The following is a 17,212-nucleotide window of genomic DNA, read 5'->3' as shown; positions in this document are numbered from 1 at the left end:
CATTGATTTTGACTCTCTTGGCTCTCAACATTAGTTTTGCACGATGCTCCACCTTACAATTTGCTTACATTCAATCCATTCGTTGGACGTTTATGATTTGGACAAATCATTTCATGTCACTATTTCTTTAAAAGGCTTCGATGTTGATATAAACATTTGTTTATCCTTAATAACAGCTGAATACAAAATCTTAGTACTATTAAAATATATTTTACCGTCGAGCTGTCAACTTCATTACGATGCCTTAGGTGATTGAACCTAATGTATGAGGTTCATTAAAATATTTAAGTAGGATTATTAGTGTGAATTGTTTTTTAAAAATATACTAAAACGAGTGACCAATTTTTAAAGCACTTATTTACTCTCTATTCATGTAACATAGTGACAATCAAGGTCTAAATCAATTGTCTAAATCTGTGTGCATTAGAAGAGCTAGTCCTAAACATCTTGTAAATTAGAGATAAGATTTAAATTGTCTAGATGCCCTTAAGAACTCAGTAGACTTCTACAACATCTAAGAATAACAAATGTAACTTTATAGGTTGTTAGCAATATGTACCGTCTAAATGGAGTCTCCGCTGCTACTATTTCCACTCTAGTACCCATACCGTCGAGTTTCCAATGTACTATCGAGAAAGGTATATGTCAGCTAAAGTATTGTAATTAGGTGTCCCGGCTTTGTGAAAATGATCAAAGGTCTCTTGAACAATATCACTGAGGTGTAAACCCATTCTTGAGATGGGTGCATGGGATCAAGTAGGTTAATCCAATAGTTGGCCAGCACACAAGGGTCGCTTCTCCCAAACGTTGGTAACTTTATGGCCCTGTGGGAGGGTCCGCCAACTAACCTCCCATAAATGATGTTAGACTAGAAGACATCTTACTGTCTAATCAAAACTTTAGGAAGTAACATAACAAGCTACATAAGTATAAGAACATAAAAGTTTTTTTACCCTAAAGATGAAATTTATCCCCCCTAAACTCACAACACTAGAATTAGGAGACCACCTCCTCGAACTCAGAATAAGTCCATGAGCAACTAGATAACCACATAGAACTTTGAAGCACTTCAGATGCTCAAATAGTAGTAGAGACCAGGCTTAAACTTATTAGAGCCCGGAGAAAAGTCCATGGATACCTATTAGGATGAGGATGGGATAAGAGCCTATGAGTAGATTGCTTACTCAATTGTTTTTATACTTACCCTTTTTCTTTGTTAAAGATCATGTATTTGTTTAGATTGTTGTAAGTTAGTATCTAATTAAATATACGTTAGGAGTTAGATTTAGTTTTTATTTGATTTACTCTTGATTTGATTAAAGTTTGTTTTGATTTAATTTGTTTACTGGTTTGTTACCAGATTTCCTGATTTCTACGTAGATTTTCTAGATATCTCTTTGTATTCTTTCTATATATATAGAGTATTCTTGCTCAACCATTCAATAAATCCCTCTTTCATAACAATTGATATCAGAGCCATGCCCTAAACTCGTGCCAATAGATTGACAAATCCTCGAATGTCGAACAAAGGACTCCAAAAAGAAAAAAGGAGTGCCTCCTCAAAGGCAGTCAAAAATGACTAAGACTCCAAAGAAGTCGAGCCTCGATTAAGGGGAGGTGTTGGATGAAAGTGTCCCACATTGGTTAATTTAGGGAATGGTCATGGGTTTATAATCTAAGAATACACTCTCCATTGGTATGAGGCCTTTTGGGGAAGCCCAAAGCAAAGCCATGAGAGCTTATGCTCAAAGTGGACAATATCATACCATTGTGGAGAGTCGTGTTCGTCTAACATGGTATCAGAGCTATCTCGCGAAAGCTTGCCTATTTGCCGCTGTATCTCAAATGATCTTCATGCGAAGCAAAGGAAATCTGGGATCAAAGCCGAATATAAAGGAGATGAGAGGATTCAAAGGCGAAAGCTTGCCTATTTTATTTGCCGCTGTATCTCAAATGATCTTCATGCGAAGCAAAGGAAATCTGGGATCAAAGCCGAATATAAAGGAGATGAGAGGATTCGTGAATTTGATTAGGGATTTCGAGTTGCAGAAGATGAAGGAGGATTCGTGGAATGCTTTACAAGTACAAGAGCAAAGGACTTTCAAATTGGTGAAAGAGTACTCTGACTTTCATTCCATTACTACTCTGGAGAACACCAAGCTCTATATGCTTTACAAGTACAAGAGCAAAGGACTTTCAAATTGGTGAAAGAGTACTCTGACTTTCATTCCATTACTACTCTGGAGAACACCAAGCTCTATGAGGCAAGAAAGGGTGATTGAAGATGCCTTACCTATTTTCAAAAAATCCTACTATCACGTATTTGTTTAGATTCTTGTGAGTTAGTATCTAATTAAATGATCACGTATTTGTTTAGATTCTTGTGAGTTAGTATCTAATTAAATCTTAGATTGTTAGGAGTTAGATTTAATTTTTATTTGATTTAATTTGTTTACTCCTTTTTTTTTTTATACCAGATTTCCTTGATTTCTAGGTAGATTTTCTAGATATCTCTTTCTATTCTATATATAGAGAGAGCCTTGCTCTTCAAAATTTATCAATCTTCTCATCAACCCTTCAATAAATACCTATTTCACTAATGATCTTTTTTTTTTTTTTTTTTTGATATTTTGAGTCTTTTGTATTTAGTTTTGTAATTGTATCCCAAATTAGTTTTCCATTATTAAATTGTTAACCATTTAGTAGTTTCACTTAGAACCAACATATTAAGTGTAACGACCCAGACCCACTGTTAGTAGATACTGTTCTCTTTGTGCTTTTGTTTCGAGCTTCCCCTCTAGGTTTTTAAAACGTGTTTGTTAGAGAGAGGTTTCCACACCCTTGTAGCGGGTGTTTCGTTCTCCTCCCCAACCAATGTGGGATCTCACAAGTCCTCTTCAGGCTCAATCATGGGTGTAATGGATGACGAAGACTACTCCAATTATCCGCACTATAGTGGAAAAATAGTTAGATCGGTTGAGCTTAACTCTTTCACATACACGACGAAACAAAGAAATCAAAGGTTTTAATCATTTTACCTACGAAGCTATTGACAGAGTCGATGAAGAAAGAATCCCAACTAATGACATAACCGAAGCCAAGTTTATTTTACAAAAAAAAAATAAATAGATTTTGCTAGGAGGGTTTTAACAATCACACGCTCTAACCAACTGAAATATTCCAACTAATTGTATCATTTATTTTAATTAATTAATTTAACATTTAATTTTATTCAGGGTCAAAAGCAGCGTTGGTAAGCTTCAATGGGACACTGAGATTTGAAGGGAAAGATGATGCTAGGATGACAATTGCAACACATGGTCGAATAAGAACAAAAATGAGCAGAGGCAAGTTCATGGTACAAGGAGGCCTTGCATTCCAAAAGAAGGAAGAACAACAGCTCCGGTGGAGATGCTGGTTGATTTTCGTAATTCGGGTCCATGTAAGTAGAGACCGGGTTGAGGGGCTTGCAAAGTTGATCGTGTAAGAGGCATGTCGAGGCAATTTACGACGTATTCGTGCTACACAGGATGTTCTCACCTTCAACATAATATAATAAGGCAGAAGTGTTGAAAATTGTTAGCGTCTAACATTAGCTAATTAAAGGCAGAAGTATACATTTGAGAAACACTATTTAAAAAAAAAAAGAAAAAAAGAAAACCAAAAGTAAAGTTTGAAGAGCTAATACTCAAAATGAATAATATCATATCATTGTGGAAGTAGATTGTTTCTATCGAGAAGTTCAAGAACTGAAGAGAAGTATGGTTAAAAAATGGTTTAATTGTTTGAGGTTGAGTTGGAAAAAAATTACTATAAGATTCTCTAATTTCCTCGTCGACATTGACATCGGTTGCGCCTTTGGCAATGGTTCTTAGAGCTTAATGCTATGTGGCCTGGGATTATTATGTGTATGCATACTATATATCTAGTAATCTCCAAGTATATGGTAGAACAAATCCAGTCATATTATACATTGAATAATTTTAGCATTTATAGTGAAGCAACGAGTCGTAAAGGTGCAAAGTGTTGGATGAAAGTCCCACGTCGGCTAATTTAGGGAATAATCATGAGTTTATTATCAAGAAATACTATCTCCATTGGTTTGAGGCCTTTTGGGGAAGTCCAAAGTAAAACCATGAGAGCTTATGCTCAAAGTAGACAATATCATATCATTGTGGAGAGTCGTCTAACATAGTATCAGAGTCATGCCTTAAACTTAGTTATGTCAATAGAATCCTCAAATGTCGAACAAAGAACTCCAAAAGAAAAAGGAGTCGAGGCTCGATTAAGGGGAGACGTACTTTGTTCGAGGGGAGGTGTTGGATAAAAGTCTCACATCGGCTAATTTAGGGAATGATCATGGGTTTATAATCAAGGAATACTATCTCCATTGGTTTGAGGTCTTTTGGGGAAGCCCAAAGCAAAACCATGAGAGCTTATGCTCAAAGTGGACAATATCATACCATTGTTGAGAGTTGTGTTCATCCAACACAAAGCAAGTCTCAAAGGACAAGCACCGCGACACATGGCCCAAAGCCTATGTGTGTGTCAAACCAGGTTCTTGAACAAATTCTTAGGGCGAGCTACAAGCTATCTAACTTCACCTTCTTACCTTGGTTCTTGCACAAATTCTTCAAGAATGGATTAAAGCTCTTGTATTATCATATGTATGAGAATTTGGCACCTAAGCATATGTATTCAAACACATTGAAGGCACTTAAAGAAATCATATGTTTGGATCTAAATGGGTTTCAAATTGTAAAACCCAATACAAATCAAGTTCTTCAGGAAAGCAAAAAATTTCAATGGGAGGTTCCAAATGTTGTAGACCAAAATGATGTTGGAGTTTTTGAAAGGTTAATATGTATGTGTTACTGAAATTGTTAACGATATTTTTATTAATTTAGTTATTTTTTTATGTATATTAATTTTGTCGATTTTTTTTATATTTTTGTATATGATTCTTATACAGGTCTAACCTTAGCTCAGTTGGTAGAGTGGAGGACTGTAGTGGTTGAAGAATCCCAAAGCCATCCTTAGGTCGCTGATTCAAATCCAGCAAGTCGGAGTTTTTAAAAGTTTAATATGTATGTACTATTGATATTAGTTTAAATTTTTAGGTATTTTGTTGAATGATTATATATTGTGAATATAGATAATTAATTATATGTCGGTAACCTTTGAATTGATTCATTGCATATCATTTGCATGTTTAAAGGTGATAATATTCCAGTAAAGGGTTGGGTAGGTAGTAATTGTTTTAGGTGATAGCATCACAACTTCTAGTGCAAAGGAGTTTTGAATTTATTGCACAACTAAAAGTTTGTCTGTGATAACAATTTAAACTTGTAGGTCATAATATCCATGCAATTATTCACAACTATTTTTTTTTTTTTTTTGTTTTAAACAAATGGAACAACCTAAATCCAATAAAAGGTTAGGTTGTGAAAATTTTCGGGTTAGGTTGGGTTACCAATCCAACCAACCCGAACTTTTGGGTTGTTCCAAAAAATTCTCTCCACCCAACCCAATCCAACCCGACCCAACCTATGTACACCCGTAACTTATATGATCGGTTGGACTTTATGCCATAAAATCTCGTAGTTAATTATTTTATTTTTAACAATAATTTAGATTATTTTATATGCAATTTATTATGATAAATCTAAAGTTATTAATGTAATTTTGAACAATATGTAGTTGACAAATGGGTGGATCATGTTCAAGAAATAATCTAATGAGTTTATGGATATGGATAAAGTTTGGTGTTTAACGGTGAGATACTACATTGGTTGGAGAGTAGAACGAAACATTCCTTATAAAGGTGTGAAAACCTCTCCATAACATACGCGTTTTAAAACCATGTGTCTGACGGTGATACGTAATGGGTTAAAGTGGACAATATCTGCTAGTTGTAGGTTTGGGCTGTTACAAATGGTATCAGAGTCACACACCGGGCGGTGTGCCAGCGAGGATGCTGGGTCCCTGAGGGGGTGTATTGTGAGATCCCACATCGGTTGGAAAGGGGAACCATACATTCCTTATAAGGGTGTGGAAACTCCTCTATGTCAGCGAGAACACTGGGTCCCGAGGGGTGTGGAGTGTGAGATCCTACATCGGTTGAAGAAGAGAACCAAACATTCCTTATAAAGGTGTAGAAATCTCTCTGCGCCATCAAGGTGGATTGTGAGATCCCACATTGGTTGGAGACGGGAACCAAACATTTCTTGTGGAAACCTCTCTCTACGAATGAGGTAGATTGTGAGATTTCACATCGGTTGGAGAGGGGAACCAAACATTTATTATAAGGGTACGGAAACCTCTCCGTGCCAACAAGTACGCTAGCCCCCAAAGGGGGTAGATTGTGATTCAATAAGTCTATCCTTATATTAGTTTTAAGAATTATCAAGATTGTAAACCATTCGTAAAAATGCCACAACCAAAATTCTTTGGTATCAATTGTTGTGACGGAAGCGGTGACAAGATCATCGTACTCACACACCCACAAATATAAATTAAAAAAAGAGATACAAAAATTTACATGGTTCGGAAGTAAGAAATTTCTCTACATCCACGGGTTATAACCAATCACTAACCAAAGTGTTTACAAGTGTATCTCACACTCTCACACTACAAATACTTTGTTACAAAGTTCTTTCCAATTGCCTCGTGTCAAATACAAAATGACAATGGCTCCTAATCGCTTGTTGATGTATATAATAAAATGATGTAAAATTCACAAGAATAAGTGCAAGTATACATTATCACAAGTAGCAAGTAATAAATAAATTATCGATTCAAAAGGGAACCTATCGTTTTGGTTAATTTTATCGATGGAAATTAAGTGAGTTTTTAGGTAACATTCGAATGGGTGTTGGGAGATTTTAAGTATTTACAAAACTAAAACAGAGCCACTTCTGTCGAAAAACAGAAAACAATTAGAAAATCAACTACAATGAAGAAGTTTTGGCTAAGAGAGATTAAATAGATAAGTTGTTGAATTTTGTGGTAGATTTTAGTTCCTTTTAATAGATTCTCAAGCCCACTTACGAGCGTCATGAATGGTGAGTATTTCCATAGTCGTTGTAATTTCTATTAACAAGGCTCTACGAGAAGATATATTCCTAACCCTTCTATTACCCTTCAAGTCTCCTTGGTATGGAACTAGAGTATTAAAAAGGATTTCGTTGCTCCCTCTCTTCTTCCGAATAAGAGAACAACTATGTATGTAAAGTAGCTAATTAAACATACATGTAAATCATTAACAACACCTCTTTAATAAACTAAAATCATATCTTCAACATACTTATACTATATAAAACTCTCTCGCCTCCCCCATTAAGTTTAACTCTCCATACAAACTGAATTAAACAGAGGAATCCGCATCTTCATCATGTAAAATTGATGGTATAAGGAAAGAGAATAAGGAAATAAAGAGTTATCCCGATTTTTCGTCGTTCGTCAAGGGAAGTTCCCTTCTCTTGAGCTCTCACATCCACCTCTTTGCTCTAATCAATCCTTGTTGGTCTCCTTTTCCTTTTTCTGTCAACAGCTGCTCAATTAGGGTTTTTTTTCTTCTCTGGTTTCACATTTACTACAGCAGAGGCTGCTGCTATGTAATTCGATTTTTCTCTTAAAGTGTGGCTCCCATCCTCTTGGTCTTCCTTTTCCTTTTATATTGGGCATGAGTTCCTTTTAAGGCTGAAAAGGAATAAGTAGTCCACATAGGATGTTCCTAATTGGGTAATCAATGACCCACTTGGACGGGCTGTGGATTTAAAATTTCCATGTCATCCCACATTTGTTTCCAAATTTGCTACTCCCACATGGTTTAAAATAAATGTTTGAAATTTTACCACATAACTCAATTAAATATACAATTAAGATCGATTTATGCCAAATCATATTTTTTCATTTTTGACCATAATAAACGATTTCATGCTCACTAAGTAGAATAAATGGGGTAATAAATGAGTAAATGGTGAATAAAGTGTAATATTAACTATAAAAAGACTTGATATGACTCTAATTTAGAGACTTATAACTCCACATCTTAAAACAATGTTAGACAAACTTTTATATAAACATAGCAATACTAATTCTCATACATGAATCAAAGCAACACTAGCATACATAAATCAAGATGATTCAAGTACCAATATGAGATAATGTACCAATATGGGAGATAAACCAAATGAATCCAATAGATTCATGAATCAAAGTGGGGAATGTACCAAAAGTATTAATGAACCAAGTCTTCAACAATCTCCAGCTTGGTAGAAGATCTCCAAGAATATAACTTATTTGGTTGCCACCAAGTCAACCAACTACTTTTCACGAGTAACTACCTTTGTCAACATATCCACAAGATTATTACCAGTTCCAATTTTCAATAAACAAATGTCCCCTTCATCAACAATTCTCGAACAAAATGAAATCGGACATCAATATGTTTGATACGAGCATGATGGACTTGGTTCTTCGACAAACAAATAGCACTTAACTAAGTCACCAAACCATGAATCTAGGTTCTTTAAAAGCTATAGTGACTGTCATATGCTCTGCTTCGGTAGTAGACAATGCAACAGTAGACAATAATTTTGAACACCAACAAATAGGTCCACTAGCCATAGTGGACAGATAACCATTAATTGATCGTTACTTATCAATCAACACTTGTCTCTTGGAAGCAATTGACATATCATCAACATACAAGATCAAATAGATAAACAAACCACACAATTGTCAAATTGACTATGAGTGTACTTATGCTCCACCATGAAGTGATCAAAATTCATATACCATTAACGGGGAGATTGTTTCAGCTTATACAAAGATTTCTTCAATCTACACTACTCGAAAACCAACTCACTGTGTCGTATATATTTCTTCTTCCACATCTCCATGCAAGAAAATAATTTTTATATCAAGTTAAGCAAGCTGAAAATTAAATTGAGCGACCAAAACCAACAAAATTTGAATGGATGGAGATATTCACAATTCTTGAAAGTATGATTTCCAAAAGCAAATTCTGAAAACAAATAAGCAAGCTTGCAATGAGAAACTTATCTTCGACAATTGATGCTGAGTTTGAGCACGTCTGGTGGTCAATGAGGTTGAGTCTTTCACAATATCACAAATGTCAAAACCTGACTCTACTGATACTAATTGTGGTACCCTAATGCCACAACCAAAATGCTCTAATACAAATTGTTGTAGTGGAAGTGGGAGTAAGATCAATCATACTCACACACCCACAAATTGTTGTAGCTTACCATGTCTATTAGTAGTCGTGAAGATATCACCAAAGTCAGACCACTTCCAATTTCTTGTAGTACAACTCAGCGGTGTCAAGCTTGTCTCAATTTCGTTAGTGCCTTATCGGTGTAGAAATAGTCAGAGATCTCTGAACAACGTCTTTGTTCCATAAAATCGTCACAAGTACTATGGACCACACACGTAAACTCGGTAGTTAGTCAACACACGAGGTTGCTCCCCCACTTCAGTGTGATGTTATGGTCTTGTGGAGGGGTTGCTAGCTAAGCTTTCACAAATGATATTCATGTCTCATGACACCATATCATCTTTCATGTCAGCATGTTTGTTAAGGTTGCTCCTCTTAAACTTTAGGATACCAGTGATTCACTTCTTGATCAATATAAGCTGCTAAATAAGAAGATCAAACAAGTTGGTTCACCGCAAAGCTCAACTAGGTCGTTCAGGTGATTGAGAAACACTAGGTTAGGTGAACAACCTCCAAACCTTTATTGGGTTTGTAATACACACGAAAACTGACTTAGGAACTTCTAGACCATCCAGAAACTTAGATAGGTGTAGGAGAGTTAGGTGTATGAGCTTATGCATGAACTTCCTAGAGTTCACATTAGGTGTAGAAGCTTATGCATGAATTTCCTAGAGTCCAAATTAAAGCTCATGGTAACTTACTAGGTTATGGATGTTTAAAAGCCTACGGATAGGCTACTTACCTATTATTTTTATGCTCACCAGATATTACTTTTTTTTCTCAAGTAATTAGCTGATTGGTTGACAGTGGGAAGCATTCGGGAGTTATGCGACCACAGAGGAAGGTCATTCTAGAGAGTCAGTTCTTTTGGTATTTTGGCTATAGTTTGTTTGGTATCTCCTACCTTGGTCCCCGATTTTATATTATACTCAAACAATCCTTCCAAAATAAAAAATATATTTGATTTTATCTTTTAATGTTGTGCTATTTTTAAATTTTCAAAATTGTTTTATCGTACTTTTCTTAACACATTCTTGTGATTCAAAAGTCTAGATCACTAGACCAAAACGGTCTGAACGATTTTCATGAAGAAAACTTGGTAAAAATTTCTTTAACTTTCTTTCCAAAACCCTGACCTCTTCTTTTTTCTTTCTTTTTTCTTCTTTGTTTTCCTTATCCTCTCTTTTTTAACTGGGTTCATCATTCCGATGGTTCCATCATAAGACCATGATCAAGACAATCGGCTTGTTATGCATCAGTTTCACATCTCTAACTAGTATCTTCATCGACTTCTCCCATATGAAGAATTCTCTCTAAAGAAAAGTGACTCATGTTTGATGACATATGTAGAGCCTGGGGTATATTTCTACGATATAAACATATGGAACACGTTATGCACGGTGACAAGTGTAAGTAGTAGTGCGAATTTGTATGCCACTAGTCCTATATTCTTTAGGATCTAAAAGAGACCTACAAATCTTGTCTTCAACTTGCCCTTCTTCCCAAATTTCAACACCCCTGTCATAGGTACAACTTTGAAAAAGACATGATCACCAGTAACAAACTCAAGTTCCTTCCTACGAGTGTCTTCGTTGTGCTTTTGCTCGCTTCGTGCCTTCAGTATTCTTTATCTGATTTTTTGCACTGCTGCATTAATAATCTAAACTAACTTTGACCCTAGAAGTTGTTGCTCACCTACCTCTTCCTAGAAGATAGAAGTTTGACACCTACACTCGTATAGAGTCTCAAAGGGGGCAATCTACATAGTCACATGTAGCTATTATTATAAGCAAACTCCGTTAAGTACAAGTGTTCATCCCAACAACCAGCAAAAGTCTATAACACAATGTCCTCAACATGTTCTCTAGAATCTAGTTCAACCTCTCAGTTTATCCATACATATGTGGATGAAAAGTCAAACTTAACCTCAGTTACATACCCAACATCTTATGTAGACTCTTCTAGAAGTGCGAGGTGAACCTTGTTTCCTGATCTCACGTGACGAAAATTGCAATACCGTGATGATGGGCTATCTCTTTAACAAAAAACTGAGTGTACCTGTCCACTTGGTATGTGGTTTTTCTAGGAATGAAGTGAATTGTCTTGGTCTACCTATCTACGAATGACCCAAATGATTGTGTAATTCTGCTTGGTGTTTGGAAAATCCAAGATAAAGTCAATAATCACGTCTTCCCACTTCCATAGAGAAACATTAGCAGTTGCCACAACCCCGAAGGTCGCTATCTCGGTTTATTTACCTATTGAAAGGTCAGACATTGACCTACGCACTCAATTATTCTTCATTCCTTGTCACTAGTAAGTAGTTTTTAAGCCCTCATACATCTTCATACTTTTAGGGTAGAGCGTATAAGACATATAGTGGGCTTTAGTGATAATATCCTTCCAAATTTCCTCATCCCATGGGATGCATAGGCGGGCTTGCCACAACAAATTGTCATTTTATGAGACGTAAACCCCTCTGGCCTATCAGTCTCTTACTATTCTCAGATCTTTTTGAGGTACCACCTAGGCTTGACTATGGCCAAGCGTATCTTAAGCTACTAAAATCCAACGAAAGAGAAAGATGCGTGAATAATAATGTAGGTGTATGTCTCTATATATTGCATAGCTAGAGAAGTAATATATGACAGCGAGATGATGCTTATAATACTTGCATACATAACCTGACTTCAATTCTTCATGAGTCGAAAGTACATTTTATATCATAATATTTCATAAGGCATAACTGTGGTCATAAAATCATATTAGCCATATTCAACATACATGGAAGTATATACATCACATCAACCTACATTAACATAAAAGGTTAATAACATGTACATAAATATCACGTATTGTTATTCATACAACAGACCCAACCATGCTCAAGACAATCCAATGGTAAATTTACTTACGATTTTAGGCTTAAGTAGGCTCTCCTAAGCTCTCCTTATCTAATCATTCAAAGGTTTAGCTTCGATGTCATCCAATTTCACCTGCCTTCCACGATGTTACATAACCTAAGTCAAGCCTAAACAATGACAAACAATCTTAATTGGCTAAAATAGTAGTTCAATGACAGTGTCGAACTTTAAATAGGTTCAAAATGCTTATGATCTAAAATAGGTAGATCGAGCCACAATTGGCCATATCGAGCAAAGGAGAGTCGGTTGGAGCCACCAAGTCAAGCGCAAGGGGAAATGGCTATTGGAAGTTGTACACAAATTATAGCCTAGAGCTACATGCCTATTGCATATGATAGAGGCATCTAGGAGCATATAGAGGGATGGGTTGCAGCCATTTAGTTCTGAGCATGCATCTGCGATTTGTTGGGCTTGCTTTGTGGATTAAGGTTCGGTTGAGCGCACTCAAATTGGACCGTCTAAAGAATTCGTGGACATGGGGCGAGACTGTTAGGTTGAGAGTTGGATGTTATAGTGATGCTTGACAAGGGTGTTGCCTCATGTCCATTCTAAACCCTTTTACCTTACTTCTTACTTCAATGTAAGTTAGTTATTTATTATTTTATCATTGTAATTTATGTGTATGTCTACACTTGTCCAAGTTGATTGGTCTCAAAATGTACGGTAGGGAGATACGAAGGTTGTCAATCCTTTCTGTCCATAATATATGCTATGAATGTTGTTATTGTTCCTTATTGCTTGCAATCTTATAACGTTACTTTCTCAAATTGATTTGAAGATGTTTTATTTAACTTTCTCTGACCTCGCTTTTTTAAATTTGTTTTTTAAGAGTGGGGTAGAGACTTGAGCATAGGTCATCTATACCAATGACAACCTAAGTTTTAATGCCTTACTCGAGGACAAGAGTAAATGTCGTAACGATCGCGTTGTGAGTTCTTAAAGAATGTGATTGTGATGGTTGGTATGAGAGTAAGTTTTCTCCTAGAATTCAAATTAACAAATGTGTGCGCTACAAAAGAGAGCAAGTCCCAGGTTGATGGTTGGTTGAGATTGAAGAACTGACGTTCTATTTACGAGAAGTCTTTGACGATCTTAACTTTTGGAATCTTGTATGAGTGAGAATGTCACAAAAGTTGATAAGATTGATAGTGATTGAGACCGAGGGTCAAACAAAGTCATATCAACCGGTGGCATGAGGGTGAGGGTAGCTTGACGGACTCTATTGCCCACATGGAGGAATACACCATAGAGCCTCCTCTGAGGTCCCCTTCACCCTTTGCTCAACACTTAAACCACTTTGACCACTTTGACTACACTTTCAAATGGCTCACAACTTCTTTATCCACTTTAACTACACTTTGCTTTTTGTTTCCCTAGCAAGTCTTACACCAATGAAGATGGTGTTTCTTACCTCTAAACCCATGATCATCCCTTTAATTAGCCAATGTGAGACTACTCCTCCCAATAATCCTTAACATCCTCGTTCTGCTTTATATGTAAGAGGGATCTATCGAGTGTCTGAATGCTCACAAAGAGCGACTCTTTATGCCTTCCACGTTAAATTTGGTGAACTCATTCGCTGAATATGAGATGACTTTAGTTGACACATCGCCAATTGAAAGCATTGAGAACCATTACATGGAAGCCCCCTTCAAAACATAATGGGAGAGATGGAAGAGTCAGTGAAAGATCTTATGTACGAGACATGAATTAACCATGTATCAGCTAAGAGAACAATGACCCTCATACACAATTTCATGACAGAGACTGAAGCAGTAAACAATAGCATTAAGATATACGAAAGATAAAAGTAATCAATTTAGCAACCCTACCTATAATACAAATACTACCCAATTGAAAAAATATATATACATATGCAAGATAGTGAAAAATGTTGTAACATGTTGGGAAAAAATATATTTTTCCGTCTCATAAATTTAAGTGTACTTCGTATTAGAAAGTCCTCACAACAAAATTTGTCTCACTTCACCAAAAATTAAATACCTCTCTATATTTAATTTCTTAAATAAATATCAAAATCCATTTTAAAAAAAAATTACAAAAAAAAAAAAAAAAAAAAAAAAAAAAAAAAAAAAAAAACTAAGAATAAGAATGTGATTTTTTTTATCAGTAACACGTTAATTATAAACAAACATGAGATGTCAAGCGTTATTATAAACAAACACGTTAATTATGTGCCTCTATTGACTCACGAACTAGAACCTGTGACCTTTAAAATTGGAGTGCACTAAGAGTTATAGAGTGACCCTAGATTAGTCAGATTATTAAAATGTGAAGGAGTCGATGTCCAAACCTATAGGATTCAAAATAGACATATTATTGATTCATGGCATTCCAAGTACAGAGGTTTGTAGGATAAAATGAAGAAAGGTTGAAGAAAAATGAATTAGGCACGCCCAAGAAGAAGATTGGCTATAACCAAGATGATACTACAAATATCTTCTACAGTCTTCCCGTTGCCAGACAGCGCCGATCGGTCCTTTGGCGGCTGCGTGAAGCTATCCAGACAGTCGCTGGCCTCCATCATGGCTGCAGACGCCTTAATGTTGACGCCATTGTAGTCACCTTCCCCCAAGTCGTTCTTTCCATCCTCGATGTCGCCGGCGGCATCGTCATACGTTTCAGCACAGGTGGCATATTGCTCCTTAAGCTTGGGATCGGATGCCTTGGACGCCAGGGACTGGGCGAGGGCACGGGTTTGAGCAACCTTGTCGTGGGCGAGGTTGAGGGTGTAGGTGGCCAACCCTTTTAGGTCTGTAGTGCCAGCAGATTTCAACACGTTAAAGCAAAAAGAAGGGTTTCTAGTTTTCTTGCAGATGGTGGAAAGGATGTCGTCTTGGGAAGCCGCATGCATGGGCACCATTCCATTGAAGAACAGCACTAAAAGGACAATCCTAAAGACTGCAAGAAAACTAGAAGATGCCATTTTTTATTTTGATTTTTCTGTCTGTTTTGCTCAATTAATTCATAGGGAGGGTTCACATATTTATACACTCACATATATTCCTTTTAATAGCCTTCACGTTAACATTTTAAGTAAAACTAACAAAAATAGACGGAATAGGTTAAGCTTTTTCACTACTTGACACGCACCCCACTCACGACACTGAGTGTTCTTGGCTTCGAGTCCAGGCGAGTAAGGCATTAGTATTTTCTTATTTTTTCATGGTGTGGCATGTGTCCTCCTAAAGCACACCTTCAAGTCTTGCAAAATGTTGCCTCATTGATTTTCCTTCAATCTACGTAGGGTCGGCGCATGTCCTTCCACCTCTCTACATTGGTATCAGAGCTATGCCCTAAACTTAGTCGTGCCAATAGATTGGTAAATCCTCAAATGTCGAATAAAGGACTCCAAAAGAAAAGGAGCCGAGCCTCCTTGAAGGGTGAAGGCATAGTAAAAAATGACTAAGACTCCAAAAGAAAAAGGAGTCGAGTCGAGACTCGATTAAGGGGAGGCATACTTTGCTCGAGGGGAGGTGTTGGATGATGAAAGTAAATACAGACGGTTGATTGACAGATAGTTTATTCAGTTCGTATGCTTAGTCAATTTATGCATGAACCAAGAAAACCACATTGGGAGGCAGCTCTTCCGGTTCTGAGATACATCCAAGGTACTCCTGGTCAAGGACTCCTACTACCATCTGAAAACAATTTAAGATTACAAGCATATTGCGATTCTGACTGGGGTTGTTGTCGAACTTCCAGACCGTCTATTTTTGGGTTCTGCATTTTCCTCGAAAATTCAATTATTTCTTGGCAGTCTAAACTAATGTGTCCAGATCATCAGAAGAAGCCTAGTATCGAGCTATGACAATTACTTGTTTAGAGTTAACTTGGTTATGATACACATTGTTCAAGACTTGAATGTTCCACTGTCCGAACTAGCATTATTATATTGTGATAATTAAGCAGCATTACATACAACAGTCAATCCAGTTTTTCACGAACGTACGAAACACATTGAAATAGATTGCCATATAGTTCGAGAAAAGTTACAAGCTGGAATCATCAAATCGTGTTATGTTTCGACTAAAATGCAATTGGCAGATGTTTTCACTAAATATTTGGGAAGATATCAGTTTGATCTTTTGAAGGACATGTTGGGTGTGATTGACATATACTCTCCAACTTGAGGGGAGTATTAAGATATGATATTTGGAGAATATATTTGAATAATTAGTTAGATATCCGATAATATTTTTTCTTTATTTTTGGGAGTTGTTAATAGTATATTTTATCTTAGGATTTGATTAATAGTATATTTTATCTTATTTACCGAATTTAGGAGTTATATATTTTACTTGTATTAGTTAATAGTTTGTATCCTATATTTTCCTTGTATTAGTCGATAGTTTATATTGTATTTAAACGTTTGTAATCACGAAGATCATACTTTCAATCCCAATTCTATTTCTCATTCTTAACACCATGGAAACCTAATTTTTTTGTGACAAAATTTTGTGTGTGTCCCTAAGTTATGTAGCAGGGACATCGATAATGTCCAAAAAATTCCCAGTTGAGTTCACCAATTTCATCGTTGGCATAACAGTGTGCATGATAGTTTCAATGTCGCAATTTATAGCGCTATTGAATGCTTTGCCTGCCAACACACCCTCAGTTTCCAGGAACTCTCTGTACTTCACTTTGTTCTTCACATTAAGCGACATGCTCTCGTCTTATGTGTCGTCGGTAAAAGCTTTGACGCCGAAGCCGATGATGCCCCGGGTCGCTGCTGTTCTGCCGCTTACTCTTGGCATTGGTGTTGTTTCAATGGGGATTTTATCGTGTATACAGAAGGTACAACAGAGACATAAGCGTTAGCTGTTCAGTGAAATTTATATACGTTTTACTTTTATTAATTGAACTCGTATAGTTTAAAATGTTTTTTATTAAGTTATTTTTGTTGTAACGATTTGAATTATTATCGAATATCACTTATTTATGTCGAGCTACGAGCCACGTTTTGAGAAAGTAAATGTGGACGAGAAAAATCATTGAAAGCGAGTTGAAAGAAAGCATTGTG

The sequence above is a fragment of the Cucurbita maxima genome, unplaced genomic scaffold, assembly GCF_002738345.1.
Source record: "Cucurbita maxima cultivar Rimu unplaced genomic scaffold, Cmax_1.0 Cma_Scf00061, whole genome shotgun sequence".
In the NCBI taxonomy this organism is placed as follows: domain Eukaryota; kingdom Viridiplantae; phylum Streptophyta; class Magnoliopsida; order Cucurbitales; family Cucurbitaceae; genus Cucurbita; species Cucurbita maxima.
The sequence above is the reverse complement of the archived record's forward strand: the minus strand, read 5'-3'. Positions refer to the sequence as shown.